The 13,985-nt window shown below is 39.3% G+C and overlaps 1 non-coding gene across 1 annotated transcript; it reads right to left on the bottom strand.

Annotated features, from left to right (window-relative positions):
- Nucleotides 1-13,041: 13,041 nt before the first annotated feature.
- On the bottom strand, nucleotides 13,042-13,149 carry LOC112763434 (small nucleolar RNA R71). Its single transcript, XR_003182876.1, has one exon. It is a non-coding gene; the product is annotated as a small nucleolar RNA R71 (small nucleolar RNA).
- Between the last annotated feature and the right edge of the window lie 836 nt (nucleotides 13,150-13,985).

Below are 13,985 nucleotides of genomic sequence, written 5' to 3'. Positions count from 1 at the left end.
TCCAATCCTTCTTACTCCCTTCCATGGCAAGCTGTATGCAAGGGTTTCACCGTTGTCAGTGGCTACCTCCCATCCTCTCAGTGGAAATGTTCAACGCACCTTGTCACGGCACGGCTATCCATCTGTCGGTTCTCAATTAGGTCGGAATAGAATCCAATGATTCTTTTGCATCTGTCACTAACGCCCAGCCTTCAGGAGTTTGAAGCTCGTCACAGTCATTCAATCATTGAATCCTACTCAGAATACCACAGACAAGGTTTAGACCTTCCGGATTCTCTTGAATGCCGCCATCAATTCTAGCTTATACCACGAAGATTCCGGTTAAAGAATCCAAGAGATATCCACCCAATCTAAGGTAGAACGGAGGTGGTTGTCAGGCACACGTTCATAGGTGAGAATGATGATGAGTGTCACGGATCATCACATTCATCAAGTTGAAGAACAAGTGATATCTTAGAACAAGAACAAGCGGAATTGAATAGAAGAACAATAGTAATTGCATTAATACTCGAGGTACAGCAGAGCTCCACACCTTAATCTATGGTGTGTAGAAACTCCACCGTTGAAAATACATAAGAACAAGGTCTAGGCATGGCCGTGAGGCCAGCCCCCAAAGCGTGATCAAAGATGAAAATACAATAGCAAAAGGTCCTATATATAGAGAACTAGTAGCCTAGGGTTTACAGAGATGAGTAAATGACATAAAAATCCACTTTCGGGCCCATTTGGTGTGTGCTTGGGCTGAGCATTGAAGAATTTTCGTGTAGAGACTCTTCTTGGAGTTAAACGCCAGCTTTGGTGCCAGTTTGGGCGTTTAACTCCCATCCTTGTGCCAGTTCCGGCGTTTAACGCTGGGAATTCTGATGGTGACTTTGAATGCGGGTTTGGGCCATCAAATCTTGGGAAAAGTATGGACTATCATATATTGCTGGAAAGCCCAGGATGTCTACTTTCCAACGCCATTGAGAGCACGCCAATTGGGTTCTGTAGCTCTAGAAAATCCACTTCGAGTGCAGGGAGGTCAGAATCCAACAGCATCTGCAGTCCTTTTTAGTCTCTGAATCAGATTTTTGCTCAGGTCCCTCAATTTCAGCCAGAAAATACCTGAAATCACAGAAAAACACACAAACTCATAGTAAAGTCCAGAAAAGTGAATTTTAACTAAAAACTAATAAAAATATACTAAAAACTAACTAGATCATACTAAAAACATACTAAAAACAATGCCAAAAAGCGTATAAATTATCCGCTCATCAATGTGCCTAAAGAAGAAGCGCAGAAGATCCTATGGCATTGCCATGGATCACAATATGGAGGACATTTTGGAAGTGAGCGAACAACCACAAGAGTCCTCCAATATGGCTTCTACTGGCCTACTCTCTATAAAGATTCCCAAGTGTTTGTACTTAATTGTGATAGTTGCCAAAGATCTGGTAATCTGCCTCATAGTTATGCCATGCCTCAATAAGGGATCTTGGAGATTGAGTTGTTTGATGTATGGGGTATTGACTTCATGGGGCGTTTCCCACCATCATACTCAAACACTTACATTCTGGTGGCAGTGGATTATGTATCCAAATGGGTGGAAGCTATTGCTACACCCACTAATGACACTAAGACAGTGTTAAAATTCCTCCAGAAACACATCTTCAGCAGATTTGGCACCCCTAGAGTACTAATCAGTGATGGGGGCACTCATTTCTGCAATAAATAGTTCTACTCTACTTTGGTTCTTTATGGAGTTAGCCACAGGGTGGCCACTCCATATCACCCACAGACAAATGGGCAAGCTGAAGTCTCAAATAGAGAACTCAAAAGAATCCTGGAACGGACTGTAATTAACCGTAGAAGGGATTGGGCAAGAAGTCTGGAGATGCTCTGTGGGCATACAGAACAGCATTCAAGACCCCTATAGGGACCTCTCCATACCAGCTTGTGTATGGAAAGGCATGTCATTTGCCAGTGGAACTGGAACATAAGGCCTACTGGGCAACCATATTCCTGAACCTTGATGCCAAGTTTGCTGGAGAAAAACGATTGCTCTAGTTAAATAAGCTAGAGGAATTTAGACTCAATGCTTTCGAGAATGCAAAAATATACAAAGAGAAAGCAAAAAGATGGCATGATAAGAAATTGTCATCCAGAGTCTTTGAGCCAGGGCAGAAAGTTCTGCTATTTAATTCTAGGCTTAGATTATTTCTCGGGAAATTGAAGTCCCGGTGTAGAGGTCCATATGTGATTACAAGCGTGTCACCATATGGATACGTAGAGCTTCAGGATAATGATTCTAATAAAAAGTTCATTGTTAATGGACAGAGAGTCAAACATTATCTTGAAGGCAATTTTGAGCAAGAATGCTCAAAACTGAGGCTTGATTAAAGCTCAGTAATAGTCCAGCTAATGACAATAAAGAAGCGCTTGCTGGGAGGCAACCCAGCCATTTACAAAGTTTATTTGTTAATTAATTGATTTTTACAGGTATATGTCAAGTATCTTCAAGGTAAAATAGCAATTGCTTGAATTCACAGAGGTACAAGGGAATTTGGAAGCTCACTGGCGTGAAAAAGCCAGTAAGAAACATTTTGGACGTTGAACGCCCAAAAGAAGCATCCACTGGGCGTTTAACGCCAGTAAGGATAGCCCTCTGGGCGTTGAACGCCAGAAAGAAGCTCCTTCTGGGCGTTTAACGCCAGAATTATAGCATCCTGGGCGTTCAGAAAAACGCCCAGTGACAAAGGACTTCCTGGCGTTCAACGCCAGAAAGAAGCAACAGCTGGGCGTTGAACGCCCAGGAGAAGCAACAATTGGGCGTTAAACGCCCAAAACATGCAGTGTTTGGGCGTTACGCCAGAATGGTGGGGAGGAGGTAAAATTCGTTTTTCTTCACAAATTTTCTAATTTTTATGTTTCAATTCATGATTTCTTGCATAAACATATTTCAAAATATCATCCTTCAATTCCAAACATTTTAATCCTAATTTCTAAAAACTCTAATTTCTAAAATCCCTTTTTCAAAAATATCAAATGTATCTTAATCCATAAAGACAAATTTTTTCCAATCCAATCCAACTCTTTTTTTTAAGTTTGTCAAAACTCAATTATCTTTTAAAATCTTCTTTCAAAATAAAAAAATTTCAAATTTATCTTTTCCAAATATAATTAACATCTTTTTATTTTTAAATTATATCTTTTTTCTTATCATATTTATCTTTTATAAATCATATCTTCTATCTTATCTCCTTTTTTCTTATTTTCGAAACCCACCCTCCTCCCCTTTATATTCACATTCGGCGCCCCTCCTATCATCCACCATTCCACACTTGCTCTCCTCCTATCCCTCTCCTTTCTTTTCTTTTGCTTGAGGACAAGCAAACCTCTAAGTTTGGTGTGTTTATCCGTGATCACAAAAACATACTCACTAAGATCATGGCTCCTAAAGGAAAACAACCCACTCCAAGAGGTAAGAAAGAGAGTATTCCAAAACCACTTTGGAATCAAGGGAAGTTCTTAACCAAAGAACATTCAGACCATTACTACAAAATAATGGGTCTAAGATCAGTAATCCTGGAAGTCAAGTTTGATCTGAAAGAAGATGAATATCCGGAGATCCAAGAGCAAATTTGAAACAGGAACTGGGAAATCCTAGCTAATCCTGAAACAAAAGTGGGAAGGAATATGGTTCAGAAGTTCTACGCTAATCTGTGGTAGACAGATAGGCCAAGAATAACTGGAACTGCCCTCTATGACTACCGAACCTTGGTCAGAGGAAAGATTGTTCACATCTACCCTGACAAAATCAGGGAGATCTTTAAGCTTCCTCAACTAAAAGATGACTCAAACTCCTTTAATAGGAGAATGATGAGGGTAAACAAAGGCCTGGACAAGATTTTAGAGGATATATGCATCCCTGAAGCCAGGTGGACCACCAGCACCACTGACATCCCAAATCAACTCAAGAGAGAAGATCTCAAACCAGTTGCCAGAGGCTGGCTTGACTTCATTGGGCGTTCTATATTGCCCACCAGCAACTGTTCTGAAGTCACTGTTAAAAGAGCAGTGATGATTCACTGCATCATGTTGGGAAGAGAAGTAGAAGTTCATCAACTAATCTCGTGTGAACTCTACAAAATAGCAAACAAGAACTCCAAAGATGCCAAATTGGCCTATCCAAGCTTAATTTCTATGCTCTGCATAGATGCTGGAGTAAGGATGGGAATAACTGAGTATATCTCAGTTGAGCGGCCAATCACTAAAATATCAATGGAAAGACAACAGTTGCATGATGACCCAATCAAGAGGCGAGCACAAGAATTCCTCCCAGAACTCCCTTAATTTGAATATTGGGAGCATCTTGAGGCATCTGTTTCCAAGTTGCAAGAAGCTATGAACCAAATAAAGGAAGAACAGAATAATCAAAGTAGCATGCTTTGCAAATTGCTTAGGGAACAAGAGGAGCAAGGGCGTGACTTGAGGGAGCTGAAGTGTCAGAAATTAATTCTTGAAGGACCAAGCACCCCACAGACTAGAGGAACATCCACTTCCTAAAATACAGGTTGTTGAGTTCTAATTTTATCTTTAACTCTGTGATAGTGTTATTATAGAAATTTACCTTAAAAGTTGTATAGGAGTAGTAGTAATTAGCATATCTATTTTGGTTTTATTTCCAATTAAGTTATAATTTATTTTTCTCATCATCATTAAACATGAATAAAATAGTAGATTTTTAGAATAAAGAAGTAATTTATATTTTTCGAGTTCTTAATAAGAAAAATTATAATTAATTATATGTGGTGGCAATACTTTTTGTTCTCTGAATGAATGCTTGAACAGTGCATATTTTTTATCTTGAATTTTATGAATATTGGCTCTTGAAAGAATGAGGAACACGAAAAATATTATTGCTGATCTGAAAAATCATGAATTTGATTTTTGAAGCAAGAAAAAGCAGTAAAAAAAAAAAGCCAATAGCCCTTAAAACCAAAAGGCAAGGGTAAAAAGGATCCAAGGCTTTGAGCATCAGTGGATAGGAGGGCCCAAGGAAGTAAATCCAGGCCTAAGCGGCTAAACCAAGCTATCCCTAACCATGTGCTTGTGGCATGCAGGTCCAAGTGAAAAGCTTGAGACTGAGTGGTTAAAGTCGTGATCCAAAACAAAAAGAGTGTGCTTAAGAACTCTGGGCACCTCTAATTGGGGACTTTAGCAAAGCTAAGTCACAATCTGAAAAGGTTCACCCAGTTATGTGTATGTGGCATTTATGTATCCGGTGGTAATACTGGAAAACAAAGTGCTTAGGGCCACGGCCAAGACTCATAAAGTAACTGTGTTCAAGAATCAACATACTACACTAGGAGAATCAATAATACTATCTAAATTATGAGTTCCTATAGATGCCAATCATTCTGAATTTCAGAGGATAAAGTGAGATGCCAAAACTGTTCAGAAGCAAAAAGCTACCAGCCCCGCTCATCTAACTAAAATTTGAGCTTCACTTGAAACTCTGAGATATTATTGCTTCTTAATTTCTTTTCATCCTATTTTATTTATCTAGTTGCTTGAGGACAAGCAACAGTTTAAGTTTGGTGTTGTGATGAGCGGATATTTTATACGCTTTTTGGGGGTAATTTCATGTAGATTTTAGCATGTTTTTATTAGTTTTTAATATAATTTTATTAGTTTTTAAGCAAAAACCATATTTCTGGACTTTACTATGAGTTTGTGTGTTTTTCTGTGATTTCAAGTATTTTCTTGCTGAAATTGAGGGAGCTGAGCAAAAATCTGATTTAGGCTGAAAAAGGACTGCTGATGCTGTTGGATTCTAACCTCCCTGCACTCGGAATGGATTTTTTCGAGCTACAGAAGTTCAATTGGCACGCTCTCAATTGGGTTGGAAAGTAGACATCCAGGGCTTTCCAGCAATATATAATAGTCCATACTTTGCGCAAAGATAGATGACGTAAACTGGCGTTCAACGCCAGTTTCATGTTGCAGTCTCGCATCCAGCGCCAGAAACAGGTTACAAGTTGGAGTTCAACGCCCAAAACACGTTACAACCTAGCGTTCAACTCCAAAAACAGCCCAAGCACGTGAGAGGCTTAAGTCTCAGCCCCAGAAGTGGATTTCTGCACCAATTATCTTAGTCTACTCATTTTTCTGTAAACCTAGGTTAATAGTTTAGTATTTAAACAACTTTTAGAGACTTATTTTGTACCTCATGATATTTTTAGATCTGAATTTTATACTCTTTGACGGCATGAGTCTCTAAACTCCATTGTTAGGGGTGAGGAGCTCTGCAGCGTCTCGATGAATTAATGCAATCACTTATATTTTTCCATTCAAATATGCGTGTTCCTATCTAAGATGTTCATTCACGCTTAATTATGGAGAAGGTGATGATCTGTGACACTCATCACCTTCTTCAACCCATGAACGTGTGTCTGACAACCACCTCCATTTTACATCAGATTGAATGAATATCTCTTAGATTCCTTAATCAGAATCTTCGTGGTATAAGCCGGATTGATGGCGGCATTCATGAGAATCCGGAAAGTCTAAACCTTGTCTGTGGTATTCTGAGTAGGATTCCGGGATTGAATGACTGTGATGAGCTTCAAACTCCTGAAGGCTGGGCATTAGTGACAGACACAAAAGAATCATTGGATTCTATTCCAACTTGATTGAGAACCGACAGATGATTAGCCGTGCTGTGACAGAGCATTTGGACCATTTTCACTGAGAGGATGGGAAGTAGCCATTGACAACGGTGACACCCTACATAGAGCTTGCCATGGAAGGAACCTTGCATTATGCTATTGAGTTGAATATTACATTGCAGGAATTCAGAGGACAAAGCATCTCCAAAACCCCAACATATTCTCCATTACTGCACAACAAGTAATTATTTTACGCTCTTTTATTTTTCTAATAATTCAAACTGATAATTTTAATTGATATCCTGACTAAGAATAATAAAATAAACATAGCTTGCTTCAAACCAATAATCTCCGTGGGATCGACCCTTACTCACGTAAGGTATTACTTGGACGACCCAGTGCACTTGCTGGTTAGTGGAACGAGATCATAAGAAATCTTGATTTTGATATTGGGATTAAAATTTCACACATCAATGATCCTGTGGGGTCCACAGATCCTGAGGTGTCAAGGATTTACATCCCTGCACCAATTAGGCATGTAAAATGCCTTTGCATGCAATTCTGGCGTTTAAACGCTGAGGTGATGCATGTTCTGGGCGTTCAACGCCCAACTGCAGCATGTTTCTGGCGTTGAACGCCAGTTCCATGCTTGTTTCTGGCGTTCAGCGCCAGCTCTCCTCAGGGTATATTCCTGGCGTTTAAACGCCAGGATGCTGCTTGTTTCTAGCGTTTAACGCCAGATCCATGCTCTGTTCTGGCATTGAACGCCAGCCAGATGCTCCTTACTGGCGTTTAAACGCCAGTAAGTCCTTCCTCCAGGGTGTGATTTTTCTTCTGCTGTTTTTGATTCTGTTTTTAATTTTAATATTTTTTTCGTGACTCCACATGATCATGAACCTAATAAAACATAAAAGAACAATGGAAATAAAATAAAATTAGATAAATAAAAATTGGGTTGCCTCCCAATAAGTGCTTCTTTAATGTCAATAGCTTGACAGTGGGCTCTCATGGAGCCTCACAAGTGATCAGGTCAATGTTGTAGACTCCCAACACCAAACTTAAAGTTTGGATGTGGGGATTCAACACCAAACTTAGAGTTTGGTTGTGACCTCTCAACACCAAACTTAGAGTTTGATTGTGGGGGTTTTGTTTGACTCTTTACTGAGAGAAGCTTTTCATGCTTCCTCTCTATTGTTAAAGAAGAAGATCCTTGAGCCTTAAACATAAGGCAGTCCCTATTCAATTGAAGGACTAATTCTCCTCTGTTAACATCTATCACAGCTCCTGCTGTGGCTAGAAAAGGTCTTCCAAGGATGATGCATTCATCCTCCTCCATCCTAGTGTCTAAGATTATGAAATCAGCAGGGATGTAAAGGCCTTCAACCTTAACCAACACGTCCTCTACCAATCCATAAGCTTGTCTTACTGACTTGTCTGCCATTTGTAATGAGAATATGGCATGTTGTACCTCAATGATCCCCAGTTTCTCTATTATAAAGAGTGGCATAAGATTTATGCCTGACCCTAGGTCACACAGAGCCTTGTCAAAGGTCATGGTGCCTATGGTACAGGGTATTAAGAATTTGCCAGGATCTTGTCTCTTTTGAGATAAAGTTTGTTGAACCCATGTATCTAGTTCACTAATGAGCAAGGGAGGTTCACCTTCCCAAGTCTCATTACCAAACAACTTGGCATTCAGCTTCATAATGGCTCCTAGATATTGAGCAACTTGCTCTCCAGTTACATCTTCATCCTTTTCAGAGGAAGAATAGTCTTCAGAGCTCATGAATGGTAGAAGGAGGTTTAATGGGATCTCTATGGTCTCTATATGAGCCTCAGATTCCTTTAGGTCCTCAATAGGGAACTCCTTCTTGCTTGAGAGACGTCCCATGAGGTCTTCCTCATTGGGATTCATGTCCTCTCCTTCCTCTCTAGGTTCGGCCATATTGATTATATCAATGGCCTTGCACTCTCTTTTTGGATTTTCTTCAGTATTGTTTGGGAGAGTACTAGGAGAAGTTTTAGTGATTTTCTTACTCAGCTGGCCCACTTGTGCCTCCAGATTTCTGATGGAGGACCTTATTTCACTCATGAAATTTAAAGTGGTCTTAGACAGATCACAGACTAAATTTGCTAAGTTAGAGGTACTCTGTTCATAATTCTCTGTCTGTTGCTGAGAAGATGATGGATAAGGCTTGATATTGCTGAGCCCATTTCTTCCACCATTATTAAAGCCTTGTTAAGGCTTTTATTGATCCTTCCATGAGAAATTTGGATGATTTCTCCATGATGAATTATAGGTGTTTCCATAAGGTTCACCCATATAATTTACTTCTGCTATTGCAGGGTTCTCAGGATCATAAGCTTCTTCTTCAAAAGATGCCTCTTTAGTACTGTTGGATGCATTTTGCCATCCATTCAGACTTTGAGAAATCATGTTGACTTGCTGAGTCAACATTTTGTTCTGAGCCAAAATGGAATTCAGAGCATCAATTTCAAGAACTCCCTTCCTTTGAGGCGTCCCATTGATGAGCGGATAATTTATACGCTTTTTGGCATTGTTTTTAGTATGTTTCTAGTATGTTTTAGTTAGTTTTTAGTATATTTTTATTAGTTTTTAGTTAAAATTCACTTTTCTGGACTTTACTATGAGTTTGTGTGTTTTTCTGTGATTTCAGGTATTTTCTGGCTGAAATTGAGGGACTTGAGCAAAAATCTGATTCAGAGACTAAAAAGGACTGCAGATGCTGTTGGATTCTGACCTCCCTGCACTCGAAGTTGATTTTCTGGAGCTACAGAAGTCCAATTGGCGCGCTCTCAACGGCGTTGGAAAGTAGACATCCTGGGCTTTCCAGCAATGTATAATAGTCTATACTTTGCCCGAGATTTGATGGCCCAAACCGGCGTTCCAAATCAGCTCAAAACTGCCCGGCGTTAAACGCCGGAACTGGCACAAGAATGGGAGTTAAACGCCCAAACTGGCACGAAAGCTGGCGTTTAACTCCAAGAGAAGTCTCTACACAAAAATGCTTCAATGCTCAGCCCAAGCACACACCAAGTGGGCCCGGAAGTGGATTTTTATGTCATTTACTCATCTCTGTAAACCCTAGGCCACTAGTTCTCTATAAGTAGGACCTTTTACTATTGTATTTTCATCTTTTGATCACTTTAGATCTCTAGATCATCTTTGGACGTCTAGTTCTTAGATCATTGGGAGGCTGGCCTCACGGCCATGCCTAGACCTTGTTCTTATGTATTTTCAACGGTGGAGTTTCTACACACCATAGATTAAGGTGTGGAGCTCTGCTGTACCTCGAGTATTAATGCAATTACTATTGTTCTTCTATTCAATTTAGCTTGTTCTTGTTCTAAGATATCACTTGTTCTTCAACTTGATGAATGTGATGATCCGTGACACTCATCATCATTCTCACCTATGAACGTGTGACTGTCAATCACCTCCGTTCTACCTTAGATTGGGTGGATATCTCTTGGATTCTTTAACCGGAATCTTCGTGGTATAAGCTAGAATTGATGGTGGCATTCAAGAGAATCCGGAAGGTCTAAACCTTGTCTGTGGTATTCTGAGTAGGATTCAATGATTGAATGACTGTGACGAGCTTCAAACTCGCGATTGTGGGGCGTTAGTGACAGACGCAAAAGAATCACTGGATTCTATTCCGACATGATCGAGAACCGACAGCTGAATAACCGTGCCGTGACAGGGTGCGTTGAACATTTTCACTAAGAGGATGGGAGGTAGCCACTGACAACGGTGAAACCCTACATACAGCTTGCCATGGAAAGGAGTAAGAAGGATTGGATGAAGACAGTAGCAAAGCAGAGAGACGGAAGGGACAAAGCATCTTCATACGCTTATCTGAAATTCCCACCAATGAATTACATAAGTATTTCTATCTTTATCTTTATGTTTTATTCATCATTCATAACCATTTGAGTTTGCCTGACTAAGATTTACAAGGTGACCATAGCTTGCTTCATACCAACAATCTCTGTGGGATCGACCCTTACTCGTGTAAGGTTTATTACTTGGACGACCCAGTACACTTGCTGGTTAGTTGTGCGAAGTTGTGTTTATGCCATGGTATTGAACACCAAGTTTTTGGATTCATCACCGGGGATTATTTGAGTTGTGAAAAGTATTGATGACAATTTCGTGCACCAAGTTTTTGGCGCCGTTGCCGGGGACTGTTCGAGTTTTCGGCAAGCTTTTGGTCCGGTAACATCAGTGCCAAATTTCTGATCCGGCAACAGCACCAAGTTTTTGGCGCCGTTGCCGGGGATTGTTGAGTTTGAGTTTGGACAACTGACGGTTCATCTTGTTGCTTAGATTAGGTATTTTTTTTCAGAGTTCTTAAGAATGAATTCTAGTGTTTCAAGGTGATGTTCTTATCATCACCAAAGCTGATTGATCTTCATCAATTTAGCTCTTGAATGCAATGTCCTGCTGAAGCTTGTTCAGCCATGTCTAATTTCTTTAGACTGAAGCTTTAGACTAACATTGCACGATTCCTGGAATTCTCATTAAGAATTTTGATATCTTTATTTTCTTTTCCACTTAATTTTCGAAAAATCCAAAAAAAAAATTTACAAAATCATAAAAACCAAAAATATTTTATGTTTCTTATTGAGACACTAGTCTCATGTTAAGTTTGGTGTCAATTGCATGTTTCTGTTTTTCTTGCATTCATCCATGTGTCTTAAGTGATCTTCAAGATGTTCTTGATGATTTCATTACTCTGATCTTTAAATTCTCTTGACTTGAGTGTTTTGTGTTTCTCATGTGCATTCTCATTTTGTTAGTGTCAATGGTATACAAACTGCTAAGTTTGGTGTCTTGCATGCATTGTTATTTGATTTTAGTTGCATTTTGATTATTCCTCATCATTAAAAATCCAAAAATATTTTTAATTTGTGTCTTTTCAAGTCAATAATACAGAGAATTGAAGATTCAGAACATACAGCAGAGGAATTACACAGAAAAAGCTGGGCGTTCAAAACTCACAGTAAGGAAGGCAAACTGGCGTTTAAACGCCAGCTAGGGTGCCTGGCTGGGCGTTTAACGCCCAAAAGGGTAGTGCTTTGGGCGTTAAACGCCAGAATGTGCACCATTCTGGGCGTTTAACGCCAGGATGGCACAAGAGGGAAGATTTTGTTTTTAATGCAAATTTTCTTCAAGTTGTCAAATTTTTTTTCAAAATCAAATCTTTTTCAAATCATATCTTTTCAATCAAATCTTTTTCAAAATCAATTTTTTTCCATTTTCAAAAATACTTGCTATCAATTAATGATTTGATTCAACATTTCAAGTATGTTGCCTTTTCTGTTGAGAAAGGTTTAATGTTTGAATCATATCTTTTCTTGTTAGGCAAGTCATTAATTTTTAAAATCAAATCCTTTTAAATTGTTTTTCAAATCATATATTCTCAATCACATCTTTTTAAAACCATAACTTTTCAATCATATCTTTTTAATCACATCTTTTTCAAAATAGTTTTCAATCGTATCTTTTTAATTTCTAATTTCAAAATCTTTTTCAAAAATCACTTGATTTCTTTTCCACTCTTGGTTTTCGAAAATCAATTAGTGTTTTTCAAAATGTTTTCAAAATCTTTTACTTAATTTTCGAAAATTACTTCCCCTCTTCTCACATCCTTCTATTTATGGACTAACACTATTCCTCAATGCACAATTCGAACTCCATCATCTTTGATAAGTTCGAATTTTCTACTTCTGCCTTCTATTTTTTCTTTTCCTCTGACACCTCAAGGAATCTCTATACTGTGACGTAGAGGATTCCACATTTTCTTGTTCTCTTCTCTTTCATATGAGCAGGAGCAAAGACAAAAGCATTCTTGTTGAGGCTGACCCTGAACCTGAAAGGACCTTGAAGCGAAAGCTAAGAGAAGCTAAGGCACAATTCTCTGTAGAGTACCTAACAGAAATCTTCAAAGAAGAAGAACACATAGCAGCCGAAAACAACAACAATGCCAAAAATGCAAGGAAGGTGCTGGGTGACTTTACTGCACCTACTCCCGACTTCTATGGGAGAAGCATCTCTATCCCTGCCATTGGAGCAAACAACTTTGAGCTTAAGCCTCAATTAGTTTCTCTAATGCAACAGAATTGCAAGTTCCATGGACTTCCATTGGAAGATCCTCATCAGTTTTTAGCTGAATTCTTGCAAATCTGTGACACTGTCAAGACTAATGGGGTTGACCCTGAGGTCTACAGACTTATGCTATTCCCCTTTGCTATAAGAGACAGAGCTAGGATATGGTTGGACTCACAACCTAAAGAAAGCCTGAACTCTTGGAAAAAGCTAGTCAATGCCTTCTTGGCAAAGTTCTTTCCACCTCAAAAATTGAGTAAGCTTAGAGTGGAAGTCCAAACCTTCAGACAGAAGGAAGGAGAATCCCTCTATGAAGCTTGGGAAAGATACAAACAATTAATCAGAAAGTGTCCCTCTGATATGCTTTCTGAATGGAGCATCATAGGTATTTTCTATGATGGTCTGTCTGAACTGTCCAAGATGTCTTTGGATAGCTCTGCTGGAGGATCTCTTCATCTGAAGAAGACGCCTACAGAAGCTCAAGAACTAATTGAAATGGTTGCAAATAACCAATTCATGTACACTTCTGAAAGGAATCCTGTGAACAATGGGACAAATCAGAAGAAAGAAGTTCTTGAGATTGATACTCTGAATGCCATATTGGCTCAGAACAAAATATTGACTCAGCAAGTCAATATGATTTCTCAAAGTCTGTCTGGAATGCAAAATGCACCAAGCAGTACTAAGGACGCTTCATCCGAAGAAGAAGCTTATGATCCTGAGAACCCTTCAATGGAAGAGGTGAATTACATGGGAGAACCCTATGGAAACACCTATAATCCTTCATGGAGAAATCATCCAAATCTTTCATGGAAGGATCAACAGAAACCTCAACAAGGTTTCAACAACAATAATGGTGGAAGAAACAGGTTTAGCAATGGCAAGCCTTTTCCATCATCTTCTCAGCAACAGACAGAGAGTTCTAAGCAGAACACCTCTGACTTAGCAACCATGGTCTCTGATCTAATCAAAACTACTCAAAGTTTCATGACTGAAACAAGGTCCTCCATTAGAAACTTGGAGGCACAAGTGGGTCAGCTGAGCAAGAAAATTACTGAACTCCCTCCTAGTACTCTTCCAAGCAATACAGAAGAAAATCCAAAAGGAGAGTGCAAAGCCATCAACATGGCCGAATTAGGAGAGGAGGAAGAGGCAGTGAACGCCACTGAGGAAGACCTCAAGGGACGTCCATTGGCCTCCAA

The sequence above is a fragment of the Arachis hypogaea genome, chromosome 2 (genome assembly GCF_003086295.3).
Source record: "Arachis hypogaea cultivar Tifrunner chromosome 2, arahy.Tifrunner.gnm2.J5K5, whole genome shotgun sequence".
NCBI lineage: Eukaryota > Viridiplantae > Streptophyta > Magnoliopsida > Fabales > Fabaceae > Arachis > Arachis hypogaea.
Note: the sequence above shows the minus strand (reverse complement) of the source record. Positions and strands in the feature narration are given on the sequence as shown.